Raw genomic sequence first — 14832 nt, forward strand, 5'->3', positions numbered from 1 at the left:
AGCAGCTCAAGCAGAATCAAGAATGCTTTCTGACCACAGTGACAAAGTGACACTGAACGGGGTGCTCGCTCAAACTTTACAAACAAAAGCCGAGCAGCAGGACGCAGTCATGCTAGAGATATAGAAGAACAGGGGACGGCTGACATTACATGTTACAGGTGCGGACTAACAACGCACAAAGCAGATGAATGCGGAGCGTGAACAGCAAAATGTCTACACTGTAAGAAAACAGGGCATTATGCACACGTCTGCAGAACATCACGTCCGAGTTTAAGGAGAGCAACATCAGAGATTGGAAGCTAAGGAGTTTCAGGTCTGTGTTTTTATTCTAGGTTCAAGAAAGTCTGAATACCTTTGCAAGAAGTATTTCAGAATCCCAGTCAAATCCAGTACGAATGCCCCATAGATCTGCATTGTACAATTAGTATACTGTTTGTCCGTTGAATCAAACACGCCTTATGAAGCATTTCTAAAACAGGAGAGATCGTTAGGGAATGCGTCTTCCTGTAAAAATAAAATGACTTCAAGGGTACTATAAGCAGAGGTGTGAAAGCCTGCTCTACTGAAGAACTATAGCCAGAGATGCCAAAGAGGTCGAGATTTCACCACGTGAGAGAAAGCATCTCAGAAAAAGAAGTTGCGGTCGTTTCCACGCGATATAAAACCACTAGGTCAAACAACAAGAGCTGAAGAGCCGCTGTTGAGAGTAACGCGGCCAAGCGCTCTAAGGAGCTGGCTTAAACCTCCAGTCTCTTCAGGAGCATCTGTTGGAGTCGCACTGCTACAGCGTATCTCCTTGTTAAGTATCCCTTTTATTGTTGTTGCTGCCTCCAGGCGATGTAAACCAGATTCAGAAAAAAAATAATTTGAACAACATTATTCCTATGTTGTTCGAAGGCGCGGTGGCCAAGTGGTAAGGCGTCGGTCTCGTAAACCGAAAATCGTGGGTTCAAACCCCACCTGTGCCTGTTTCATTTGTCACTGCTTTCCTTTAGTTTCAAAGTCTTCAAAAAACTCGCAATGTAGGAGTCTCAATAGTAAGAGAGCGTAACTGTCGCCAGTGATTAGTATTCTTGCATATCCTGCCTTGTTTTTTAGTCGACAAAGCTTGTTTCTCTTCACACCCATCTTCCGAATGATCACCTCAGCATTGGGAAGGAACGTGCGCTTGGTACAGCCCCCCACTCCATGGTCTGATCACAAACAGATCGGGTGAGCTGTCAGTCCAGGTTGGAAGTAACGTTCGAAAGCACTAAAAATCTGACTTAGGAACGAGAAGACCGTGTGTTTTTAAACGAGTAAACGATAAAATAATAGTTCAGGTGGGTAGCTGCGTCAGCATGCGTATATACTGCCTGCAAGACTATGTCAAGTTCAAGTTCAAGTTTATTGTCATTATACTTATACACAGGTATATGGTATAACGAAATGCTATTTAGCTAGCTCTCGGACATAAGTAGTACAAAGAAAAAAACACAACAACACAACAACAATACAATTGTATTACAAAAGAAAGACAGAGACAACAGCCGATGTGCAAAAAACAACAACAGGCAGTGTGCAAAACAACAAAAAGGTAACAGGTTATGTGCAAAAACATGCATCAAAAGAATGAAATAAAGGGATAGAAATTATGGGGAGTGAGCTTTTGACATGTATGGTAGAGGTAGATTTTCAATGTGTGTTTGGGTTTTTGGTAAGAAAGAAGGCACTGTGAGGTTCAGATCATAGGTGAGAGTGAGAGAGGCTGGGAGTTTAATAGTTTGATAGTGCGGGGGTAAAAACTGTTTCTGAGTCTGGTAGTCCGGACCCGAATGCTCCGGTACCGTTTTCCATGTCATGCTAAACGCCACAAATTTTGTTCGTCCAGTCGTATCAATCGTCCTAAAGTTACGGAAAATCGGATGCAACTGGTGCAATCAGCACCCATTTCTTCAGGATAGTCGAGCGTTTTAAAACAGCAAATTCACAGATTCGTGTCTTTTAAGCTTTGTGTTTCGCTCTCCAAATAGAGGCACGGGTTCAAATCCCACTCCCGACAGTCAGGCGTTTTACCCTGTCTTTTTTACCTGCCTTTACACTGTTTCAGTCTTGTTGTGCTCGCTGACAATCACAGTACGAGGAAAACGGAGAAACTACTTAGCAAAAACATAACTGACAGAAAAAAGCTTCGTAAACACGTGAATGTGATTAGCAGCAGTAAGGTATGCATTCAAATGTTTAAGGCTGATTTATAAAAGCAGCAGAAGAAAGGTGCAGCCTTTGTGAGAATTCGCGGGTTTTTATGCTGCTTGGACTTCTTTCAAGCCTATGAAGTGACCCCCGTTTTATTTTCATTTTCAAACTTCAGAACCGAATAACAAAAAGGTTTCATGTGTGACAGCATTCCGTTGCAAATACCGTTTCCACGATGTATTCAGCGACGGGAATGAAATATTTTAGTGCTGGCTCAAATGCGAGGAATTTCAGAAAAAACAACGCTTGCAGTAAACGACAAATTTAAAGCGTGTAGTCAGCATGAACAGAACAACGTAATGCTCTGTAAAAACGATCTGAAGCCGCAATTACTCTTTTATCTCGGGCAGTTCATTCCGATACGATGTTTCCGCAGAATAAATGAAATGCCGAACTCCAAACATGTTGTTGCCATTATTGTTACTCCTGCTGCTGTAGTTTTAAGCTTTAATCAGTGGGTATGTAATGTTGTAAAGGGGCTGGACTACTTTGTTCAGTCCAAATTCCATTATGTGAATTTATGCTTTTTTAAAATAAGCATTAACAATACAATGCGTGCTCAAAAACCATTACTTATTAGCTAAAGAAGCGGCAGTGTTTTGACAAAATGTGGTATTCGAACAGTAAATGCTGAAGTGTTTAATACTTGCTTGTGAGCAGATCTCCCTCGATTTAGACAAACTCTTGTTTGGCCGATGATTTCAGATCAAAATCTGAATCAAGTGGAAAGAAAGCTGAATTACGTAAAGGTCATATAAGGCACTGGGTATCACTGTTACGCCATCAGGTCCTGCTAGGAGGATTGGGGGGATCAAATTGACACAGAGGGACCCAATGTGGGGGCTGAACCCACAGTTCTGAGATTAAGAGATTCATGCTCTATTGACTGCGCCTATATAACTCTTGTGCTACAGCAGTAATGTTTCTGGGTGTGGATGGACATGACATAATAGGCTGACAGCAGGAACACGTGGCCCACAGGCAGTGACAGTATCGCTATCACATTTGGCTGCAGTATATTGTGTTGAGAGCAGCAATAACTTTCCTGCAGAGATGGGAGTGCCTTTAATACAGCTCTTTCAATCGGACAGAGTAACAGGAACGGACCAAAAGTTTCTGCTGTGGATCCATCTCCACGTGGGGGAAAGAGACAGTAAAATAGCGATGAAGAAACAGAAAGAATTGTGCTCTCTGCAAAGCAGGAAAGAGGTGGTCAGACACATAAAACAGCTTGGTGATAATTTACAGCGACAGTTTTATGTTATTTAGTACAAGGATTTCTCTTCATGTGACTTAAGATGTGTAATTTGTATGTTGGTTGTATGAGAACAGTTTCTTCTAAAGTCCTGTCAATTGACAGTGGAGAGCTAGCTGGTGCACATCTTCAAGAAGACTCTCTTTAAGGCGATTACAAGTTTCTCGAACAAATCTGTGTCATATTTTTAAAATAATTTAGCTAATGAGCAACGAGAGTATAAATGAATTCTCCCACCCTCCATTCAAAGATAAAACTCCATGTGCGATTCTAAGTTTCCTTGGAGCTACTGACGTTCGTCATTATTGGACATTCCCGGTGATATTGACGAAGGAGCTCAATTTTTACGTGTTGTAGTTCAACATGTACAAAATATTCGTATCCCCTGCAAATATCGGCAAGGTCAGTGATATTCTCAACAATGTGTGCCATTGCAATTCGTGCAATTCGTGCCATACTTTTTCCCAATGTATTCTGACATGCCAAGATCAGAGGGTCATATTTAAAAAAACTGGTGCATTAAAATGTTTTGTACTTCAGGATTTTGATAGTCTGTTACATTGTCTTTCACACGTCGGTGTCAGAACTGTGAGACATTTTCATAATTGGGGGGGAAGGCCGTAGCAATAAGCAGAAAGTACAATCACCTTTTCCCAGTGTAAGTCCGTGTTATGGTGAGTTTTCAAAATTGGTTTGCGATTTTCTGAAATATATTGCATACAAAAATATGATTTGGACAGTCGCTATTTATTTGGATATTTCCTTTCACTGAGGATGTCTACAGTATTCCAGCCGTATTAGTACTGATCGAAGAGAGCCATCTACAGGCGAAAGGCGACATAACATCACAGCAGCAGCATTTAAGGTGGAACGAAAAACGCGAAGAAGCTGGCGAATAAGAAGCCAACTTCAGCCTCGTAGCAGACCCTGGGAGGCACGCTCAAAATAATCATCTTTCCCAGTACTTCAGAGTCATATTTAAAGCGCTTTACTGCAATTTTATGTGATCGATGGAAGATGTGAAGCCATCGAGCCTGTACTGCGATTCACATTGAAATTGAAGCCATTTCTCATGCTTTCTCTCAGTGTCGGGGCTGCAATTGCGTGTAAAGGAGGCGACTTGAAAATGAAACGTGCAATCACCTTACAGAGGGTCTTCACGACGGGGTGCGTCAGCTAGTTCTCCATTATTGTCAATTTACTGGACTTCTGAAGAAACCTATCGACATCGAAAATACAAACTGCACAGCTTAAGGCACATGAAGAGAAATCCGTGTGCTGATTGACTCAAAAATGTCGCTACAAATAATCCGCCGGGTTGATTTACTTGTCAGACCACCTCCCTCCGTCCCTCTTTGCTGTTAGCACAATTCTTTCAGTTTCTTTTCTTGTATTTTCCTTGCTATTTTACTGTTGCTTTTCCCCATGAGGAGATGGATCCACAACCGAAACCGTTTTCACCCTTTGTTTCTGCAGCGTCAGTCTGTATGAGGAGCACATCTCGCACAGCTCCAGTGGCGCAATCGGTCAGCGCGCGGTACTTATACAGCAGTGCACAGCGGAGTTATGCCGAGGTTGTGAGTTCAAGCCTCACCTGAAGCAGTGTCTTTAGCTACTGAAAGCAACTGTCGAGTTTAGATACTCTTAGGTATTTGATGGAGATAAATTAACATCAAACGAACAAGTAAAGGTAAAGGTTTATTTCGAGTCACGATCAAAGAAGGCTCCACAGCTGAAACATTGTGTTTCCTTCTCTTTTCAGCATGGAATAAACCTATACTTTTCCCTTTGCAGCATGCCCACGCATGCTGACGCAGCTCCCTACTTAAATTACTATCAGCTGTGTACTGTAATATGATTTGACTCCACGCTTGTGTTTCTCGGGAGACAGCAGAAATATTGAGGATTTGCGGCTACAGAAAATAATGTGAGCTTTACAGGCAAAAGTAAGGTTACGTTAAAGAAACAAAAACTTATTGTCACCCTTTTCAACTTGATTATTTAAGACATTTGTTCGGAATAGTATATCTTCTCGTGTCTGTGGCTGTTGTCCTACAATAACGGTGGTGAAATAGCAGGAATGTGCAGAAAGAATCGGAGATAGAACAGAAGACTCATCTAGTCGATAGTAAGGTTGTGTAGGACCTCACACACGTCGATGTCAGTGTTGAGTAGTGTGGTTTAAATCTTCTTCACGAACCAGAAAGGAGTAGAAACCTAAAGTCTTCTGATCTGTAATCAGACACGTTATCCATTGTGCCATTGGCGTTTGCATCGCGTTCCGATACAGCACCACATTCAGTTCAGAGCCGCTACTATTCATGTGTTTTGTACATGTGTCTAGTTACTACGTCTTTCATTATGTCTGGTTTAAAATAATGTATCTTTAAAACAGACAAAGGGTTTATGAGTCTCCCTGAAATTCACACACGAAGAATAAAAGATATCGCGTTTAAAAAGAATACAGAGATGCCGGCGATAGAAAACGGAGCGTCTTAAGTGCGCGCTATCACTGAACTAAACTCCCGATCGGTAAGTTTGTCGGCGGCTTTTTAATTGTGTTAGGAAGAGCAAACAGTCCACAGTGTACATTTTAAAGGTCTAAGCAAAACAATCAGACGTGAGGATTATTCAGAACAGGAGCCTCTACTTCTTTGTATACTGAGTTTTCGGGTGAATGTCAAAGTGAAAGACAAATAAGCAATTTTCACTTTTTGAATAAGGAACAAGAAAACACCATCCTTCAAACTGGATTCAGACCTGGGACATAAGAAATACTCGCTGCTTTTTCTACAGTCTTAAGAGCTAGCAACTGAGCTATCGAGGGGTCAGAAAATAAACGTTTTGTCACACGCGTAGCCCAAGTGTAGTGTAGTGTAGTGTTCCTCTTTATTTAAATCCCAGTTCGACATCAAAATACTCACTCCCATAGTCTCGTTTAGTAGAAGAAATGGACCAGGCTTCTACTGTATAAACGTCCAGAGTTCTTATAAAACATTTGAAGGGATATCAGTGCAGCGGGAAATTAACTCTTTTTCTAGTGGGATCAGGATCACATAAAACCTTTCGTTTGGATTGAGAAGAGGATCATGGTGACACTCAAAACATACTGACCTTTGCTTCTTTCGAGGACGAATGGATTATTGAGCTGCGAACATCGGTTCAAATCCAATCTCTCCAACTGCAGTTGCTTCTTTGAGAGTTTCTTCAAATCTTTCAACTGAACGTCAATATCGAGGGATATTGACGGTAAAATCTTACGGATTTTGGTTTTCTTTTGATCGAAATTGTATTAAAATTCGAGCCTCTTTCACAGTTGTATAATACTTTCCCCTGCATCCTCAGATAAAAATTCTAAATACCACAAAGTTACAATATATGGAATAGCAATTATTTTTAAATGTTTTTTAAAATTTGCATTTATTTAGAGCTACATTTAGTGCTAGGTAAATATAACATTGTTTATATTGATGGGATATAAATGTACGATGAATTTATGAGCTAAAAGGTGTACGCAGGTGCCTTTTGCGTACTTTAATCAAAGACAATAAATAACTTTCACTCAGACGTTGATCAGAAGCTCAATAAATGACGAAGCAGAGGCTCCTGTTCCGAATTCCCCTCACGTCTGATGGTCGTGTTCTGATCAAGATCAATCTAAATTGGTACAAGGGATTTTAACAAATCTGGTCTTTAAGTTCAGGGACTGCTCTGTCTGCTTTGTAATTCAAAAATAGATACAAATGTCAAGTTTTTTATAGATAATGTGTTGTCTGTTTTCAAAAGTTAGGTACTTAATTGACTTTATGATTTGGTTTTGATTTTGAATCGTTATATTATTAAGTTTGTGCTTTCTCTGTTTTTATCGTATTGTGAAGTTATTTTTTAAACAAACGCTTACAAAGGCAAACAGGGCACACAGTACAAGCTACTGTGCACTTTTGGGAGTATACCAGGTTCGATATAAAATCACAAAAATGTAAAAGGAGAAAATACCCCAGCCTGCGTGTAAAGCCCTCCTTGAGGTATGCTTTCAAAATAGCTGCACCAGGCACTTGGACACAGATAAACACAGGGATTTAAAATTCAGGAATATGAATGGTCAATTGCTTCCAGTTGTTTTTTTTACGTTTCGTATTTAGCGATTTGTGTATAAATCTTTTAACAATTCATTAAAATGCTAACAATATGTAAAATAAAAGCAACAGCACCGTTAAATGCCGGGGAGACGGGCAGTTTTTTTTTTTACAATCAGATTCCAATCTCTAATGCTGTGTGTGAGAGCTGTGTGTGAAAGCTTACTGTACATAACTTTCCTTTTCTCACATTTTCTGACAACTATTTTTTCTGACCAAAGGGGCACCCTGTCAAGATGTGAGTCGCTCTTGAATCAGAGCTGGGTGACACGGGCTTCTGTTCTGATATGGTTGTACGAGAAGCAGGAGGAATCACTTCACTCGTATGAAGCATGAGCTGAATCAGGAGTGAGACATTTCGTGTGTTTGTGCATATGTCAACGCCTGACCTACATCGTAAAACTAAAACTAAATTAAAAACTAACATTAAGTTGTCAGAGACATTCATTTATATACAAACATTACTTGTTTCTTTGCAGATATGCATGCTGAAGTAGCTACCCACCTGAATATATTAAACGTTTCATCTATACAATCAACATAGTGTTCTCCTGAATAACTACTCGAAAGAAGCCGCAGCTCAGGTGTTAGAGAGATTTGAAATCAGATCGATGGATTTAGAGTCCAGACTGCTAACCGACAGCTGACACAGGTCTTTTACAGAACTGTTTTGATTTTTTCTACTTTGTCCCCGTGACAAAGCCGAGCCCGACACACGGTACCATCTGGTTTCTGTCGCTGGGCGCTCACCCTGCGGTCCATGTGGGTCCTCATGCCCCAGTATAATGACGGGGACACTAAACTGTAAACAGGTGCCGTCCGTTGGCTGAGAAGTAAAACTGTGGTCCTGACTCTCTCTGGCCTTTAAAAATCCCAGGTCGTCTCTTGAAAGAGTAGGGGTGTAACCCCGGCATCCTGGCCCAATTTTCCATTGGCCCTTACCAGTCATGACCTCCTAATAATCCCCATCTATGAACTGGCTTCATTACTCTGCTCTCCTCCCCACTGATTGTTGATGTGTAGTGAGCATTTTGGCACAGTATGGCTGCTGTTGCATCATCCAGGTGGGGCTGCACATTGGTGGGGGTAGTGGGATTCCCCATTACCTGTAAAGCGCTTTGAGTGGAGTGTCCAGAAAAGCGCTATATAAGTTTAAGCGATAATAATAATAATTATTATTATGTAAATTGCAATAAAAATAGAATATTTGTTTCAAAATCGATTAATGTAAAAACTGATAAAGCTAATGCTTTTTTCAGGGCTATATCTACTTTTTTAAAAAAAGAGAAGTCTGTTGCAATTGTGAAATTTGGAGAAGATGCACCAGCGGGTGCCTTCACATCTCCAGCTTCAGTCTCGCCTGTAGCTGGGAGAAGGTTAAAAGCACACAAGTGATCTGTAGACGATGTTCGGGAAGAGATAATTCTGTTTTCAGCACAGGGAGTGAGAATGATAAAAACACAGAAAGCACAAAGTTAATAATACAACGATACAAAATCAATACCAAATCATAAAGCCAATTAAGTAGCTATCCTTTGAAAACAGAGAACACCTTTATATCTACAAAAAACTTGACATGTGCATTACAAAATGTATTTTTGAATTACAAAGCAGACAGAGAAGTTCCTTAATTCATAGATCAGATCTTGGTCAAAACAAGACAATCAGATGGGAGCTGAATTTGGAACAGGAGCCTCTGCTTCGTCGTTTATTGAGCTTTTGATCAACGACTGAATTAAACAGATTCACTATTTTAACTCTTTGATTAAAATACACAAAAGGCACCTTCCTTCAAGCTAGAGTCAAACCAACGACCTAAGGATTCCCAAGTGTTTCCATTACAGTTCCCTACTCTACCAACTGAGCTATCGAAGGGATACCAGGAGCTGCACTCTGACACATACTGCCCAATGTAGTGAAATGTTCCAGATGAGTAAAATCCCAGATCGACATTGTTTCCAACTCGTTTCCTTAGTCTTTTTTACCTTGAATTTAAGCCACAAACCAGGATTCTACCGTATAAACTTCCGGGGATATTAAAACATGTTTGATGGGGCATCAATCATTCCAGGCGGAAATTGACTCCTTTTTTTTTTCTTGGGGGAAATGAGGAACAAAACTAAATGTCATTCTGTGCTTCTTAGAAGCATTATCACAGCTAATGCATGTAATGCCTTTAGTATGTGAAGGTGAGAGTTCAGTTATGCCAGGGAGTGAAGAGAACTGAAATTTAGAAAATTCATATTTAAATAGATTGCAAATCTTCAAAGTGTTCTGTCACTGCAAAATTATTACAGGGGTCTACCAGCTGCGATACGTGCTTGTTTTGGGACTATTTCCAATAAGTATCGCATTAGTAATTGTGTGTCCTTACTGGTATATTTTAAACTGTGAGGGACATTCGGTTATATAGTCATAATCCGATTTTAACGTGTCCTGCATTTTAATTTACTGAACAGATAAATTGAAACGTTCTGATTCAGAGCCCCTGCAGTTCGTGCTAATTAGAACCACAACAATGCTCCCGTGTCCTGAGCACCACACTGAGCACACGTTCAGCTGGACTCTGACTTTGTTCAGCACGACTTCTTGTTGCAGTTGAGCTCAGAGCTAGAGATGATCTCCATATTCTACCGCACTAAGTAGTTCGAAAGTTAGTACACAGTACACACTTTTAAGTGGAGTCAGGTTGTTAAAAAATTAAACCAGCGCCCTGTCACAGAAAAGTACCCCGGTCTCCCGCGCAGCAAGCGTAGGCACTCAGCACTGTACTAAAGAGGAGCGCTTATTCGCAGCTGAGCGTGAGCTCTGTTTACAGTCAGCAGACATTTCCTCATTTCCAATGACGTTTTCGCCTGCTCTCAGCTTTTTAAAGACGGTCATAAACGCTCATGAAGTAATTCATGTCAGTTTGAAGTCTGTTTCTGTTGTCTCGGCTCTTGACGAAGAAAAGCCGTGCCGTGATTTTTTTTCCCACTTAAGGCTTCTATCGTTTCTACTCTAACGAGAAAAGCTTTTCATCAGAAGTGTGATTTGAACATACGTCTCCAGGAGAAACTGCACTGGCTGTAAACTCCAGAGACTCCCTCTCTGAAGAAGTTTCCGTCACCCTGCAAGAGAGAAGGTCCATCATTCACTGAGGCAACCACTGAGACAACATTGAACACGTGAAATGCGAGATGCTTTCTACCTAGGGATTTTATCGTTTCTACGTTGTCAGAAGTGGGGTTTAAACAAAAGTCTCCAGGAAAAGCTGCAACCTAAACGCAACGCCTTAGACCACCAACCATCCAACCTGTGTCTCTTATACGGAATTATATTTTATTTCTTTCTACTTGTTGAAAAGAAAAAAAGTGAAATCATGTAATGAGAAAAATGTCTTTTTTCATGGGAAAAACAAGTACGAGCAAATGTAAAGTTTAGAGCAGCGCTCAATAAAAACGATCAGAAACCGAAAGCGCTTCTTATGCGGATCAGTATATTCCGATGCCGGTGGTTCTGCAGAAGAAATAAGAGTAGCCGAACTCCAAGCACTGTGTTGCCATTACGGCTACTCTGGCTGCAGCTGCTTTAAGATCTACTCAGCGAGCACAGAAAGTTGAAGGAGGTCAGACTGGTTTGCGCTGTCTAAATAACAGTGTGTGAATTTAAATAAGACTGTTTACAATGTAATACATGCTCCAAAAGCGTTAATACTGCACTGGCTGCTATTTGAAACGCCTTCATAAATGACGCGTAATAGAGATTGATGCAGCTGGCTTTTATGCTTCACAATACATTGCAATCAGGAAAGTATACTGTATTGTAATCAGGAAAATAAATCAATTATTAATATGCAATACAACGTCTGTTCTTAAAAATGATAGCTGTTTTACACTGACGTCGCTCTTTATGAGATAATCCAGATTGTGAAGACGACTGCACCCTAGCAGATCAAAATATTACACGAAGGCTGAAAAGCACACTGAATTTATCCGAATATTTGATTTCCGCGATCCGTTTAGGCTACAACAGGCAACTTGGCGCTTCTCCAGCAAACCATTTCTCAGTTTTGTGAATTACTTGTGCTTCCAGCACACCACTATCTGTAGCTTGTCAGGATGGCCGAGTGGTCTAATGCGCCAGGTTTAAGGGCTCATGTTTTTCCATTGCTTGGGTGTTTTGGTCTCTGAATAGAGGCGTGGGTCCAAATCGCACTTCTGACAGCTACCGTCTTTTCCCTGCCTTGCGTTTTTCTTGTCTTCTTGTGCTCGCTGACAACGACAGGAAGAGGAAAACGGAGAAACCGGCTTGGGGGCACATGATGGGCAGGGAAATACTTCTTGAACACTTATGTGATTAGCAGAAAGTCAAATAGGCTTCGATGTCTGCCTTAAGAACTGTTTGGGCTGCCTGTAATCGAGGAAAGATTAACTGCAAAGTATGCATTCAAATGTGAAAGACCGAAATATAAAACCAGAAGAAGACTTATTAAAAGAAACATTGTTTTCCTTGCGGTTTCTCCTGTATTTCACTGGCTGGAGACACTGTGTCCGGGCTCAGCGGTTATATAAGAAAAGACACAGGCACAGGTCACACATGACACAGGTCATGGTTCTGCGCTCCCGTGTGGAATGCGCGTCTCTTCTCTCCTTTAATACCTTCATACACTCCTCTCAACCCACAGCAAATTCCCGGAATATTTCGGTTTTACCTATTTCACAGGTAGTGGGTCTTTCTTTCCGAGATCACAGGTAGAAACAATAAACACGCTGAAAACAGGAAGGTATTCCTGATCGTAGGCGAAGATGTGCAAAAATAAATTTCCTAAAATCCAACAAGGTCCAGTCACGTTCAGGTACTATTCTGATGTAGATGAATATTTTTGGCACAGCTGTTACAACAAACAGGCAAATAAACTTTTTTTATTTCATTCGAGCTTTTTTTGAAAATGTTTTTTTCCATTCACTAAATAATACAAAACACAAACCCACCATAAACGTCTGACCATTGATATTCCTGAATTATAAGCTCGTACACACGTACCGCGAAATTCGTGCAAGAGTCACAGCTGGGAGGCAGTTCAACGAATATGATGCCTTTCAGGGGCCGAGTATTAGACACGCGTTATCGTGCGGAGCTTATTCTTCCTCTACCGCAGTCTTTGCCTCGGACCACCCCTCTTGGCACATTAGCACTTTTAATTTTCGATTTTCTGTATAGAACACCGAATATCTTGAGGAAGTCTGTCAAGCAAAGACTGCTGGATAATTGAGTTGCAAACGTTGGTTCAAAATCAACATCCTCTGCTATTGCCGTTGATTCTTTGAGAGTTTCTTCAAGTTCTTCATCTGACCTTCAATATCGAGGGATATTGAGCATAATACCGTACTATTTGTAGCTTTCTTTTGATCGCCTGTTTTATTAAAATGCCAGCCTCTTTTACAGTTATTGAGATGTTTGGCAAGGTGTAATAGCCCCCCTCGCATCCTCAGCTAAAATATTTTAAAAGTACAACAAAATTACATTATATTGAACAGCGTTTATGTTAACATTTATATTCAAATTAAAGTACATATACGAAAATATTAAAATACAACTTCGGCGATCTGTCGTTTTTGCTTGTCAAGTTCTCAAACAATTTTGCTATGTATTTTAAATTACTTTAGCTGAAGATGCAACGGGAGCATAAGTGAATTCTCCCGCCACCCACTGGAACCTATAATTCCATGGGTGAATACTAACTGCTTGGAAATTGCCAATGTCCGTAATTATTGGAAATTCCCGGTAATGTTGACTCTGGTACTCAATTGTTTACTACTGCAAATATCAAAATAGTTCAGGTTTTGCGGAACAATTAAATTTTTGCGGCGATGATGTTTACTATAGGAAGAAGTGCGTCCCTGGGTGGGATCAAAAAACCCACCTTGGAGTTAATAGCCAAACACGCTAACAGGTTGCACCACAGAAATGCTTACACCTTGCTTTTTTTCATTTACATACTTTTGGTGAACAAAAAAATTCGCTCGCATTTCATCTTTCGCAAGCTATATGATTTTAAAAAAAGCAAGTTGTTCTGCAAAGGAAATGAATAAACGCATTAAACCAAATCAAGACCTCTTTGAGTGTCCCAAATTACATGTTCTGTAAAACAAGACAGGAAAAAAGGTACCGCTGGAATTCGGATCCAGGATCTCCTCTTTATGAAATAAGTGTTTTCACCAGCTTTACCACAGCGCCGGCAGAACACTATTCTTATATAGGTGGGTACCCACCCTCAAACCTTTGTTCTCCCGCTACTTTACCTTTGCCTACTGCCCTGTCTCTCTCACACCTGAAGAAGGCTCCACGGCCGAAACGTTGTTGTCTCTTTCTTCTTTTTTCCAGCATGGAATAAACCTATTACCTATTCTTATACAGCCGCTTGGACACACCGCTCTGAGACATCTGAGGTCGATGTGCGCTGAGCCTGGTCGCCGACCAAAATCATGCCCAAGGGTAGCTAGCTTTCGTACCGAGGTGGCCGAGTGGTTAAGGCGATGGACTGCTAATCCATTGTGCTCTGCACGCGTGGGTTCGAATCCCATTCTCGTCGGTTTATGTCTTCGACTTGTGATCCGTTTCTAAGTCTGACTTGCTTTCTTTAGCTACTGTAGTAGAGCAGTAATATTTCTAGCGTTGGCTGAACATGGCTTACAGCAGTAGCTGACAGATATAGTCTCTTAATAGGTTAAATTTATGCTTTGTACTGCTTTCACCTGATATTAATAGTAGTCCTGATGAACGATTTAGGGACATGGCGCATCTTGAAAATGTTCTTGTTAATTTCAGTTTGGAAAAAATGCACTCACCAGAAGCAGAAACTGGTCGTATCTGCAAAATGCGCAATGCAATAGTAATGTCTTGCTATGAGTCCTTACCTGTTACAGGAGGCGTTGTAGGACTTTTTAGCTCAGAAAAAGCTATCAATTCATCTTACATTTCTACTCCATCAATATTAGCAATGTTATCTTTACTAAGCTCTAAATATAGCTCTAATTAAATGCAAATTTTAAAATACATTTTAAAATAAATGCTATTCCATATATTGTAACTTTGTGGTATTTAGAATTTTTATCTGAGGATGCAAGGGAAAGTATTATACAAATGTGAAAGAGGCTTGTATTTTAATACAATTTTCGATCAAAAGAAAACCAAAATCCGTATGATATTACCGTCAATATCCCT

General features: G+C 40.5%; 3 non-coding genes across 3 annotated transcripts; all 3 read left to right on the forward strand.

Moving 5' to 3' along the window:
* The first annotated feature begins 896 nt into the window (after nucleotides 1-896).
* On the forward strand, nucleotides 897-968 carry trnat-cgu (transfer RNA threonine (anticodon CGU)). The gene has a single exon. It is a non-coding gene; the product is annotated as a tRNA-Thr (tRNA).
* A 4030-nt stretch (nucleotides 969-4998) lies between these two features.
* trnai-uau (transfer RNA isoleucine (anticodon UAU)) lies at nucleotides 4999-5092 on the forward strand. Its single transcript has 2 exons — nucleotides 4999-5036; nucleotides 5057-5092. It is a non-coding gene; the product is annotated as a tRNA-Ile (tRNA).
* Nucleotides 5093-14118: 9026 nt separating this feature from the next.
* Nucleotides 14119-14203, forward strand: trnas-gcu (transfer RNA serine (anticodon GCU)). Its single transcript has one exon. It is a non-coding gene; the product is annotated as a tRNA-Ser (tRNA).
* The last annotated feature ends 629 nt before the right edge of the window (nucleotides 14204-14832 follow it).

Source organism: Atractosteus spatula, chromosome 10 (genome assembly GCF_055471065.1).
Source record: "Atractosteus spatula isolate fAtrSpa1 chromosome 10, fAtrSpa1.hap1, whole genome shotgun sequence".
Taxonomy (NCBI): domain Eukaryota; kingdom Metazoa; phylum Chordata; class Actinopteri; order Semionotiformes; family Lepisosteidae; genus Atractosteus; species Atractosteus spatula.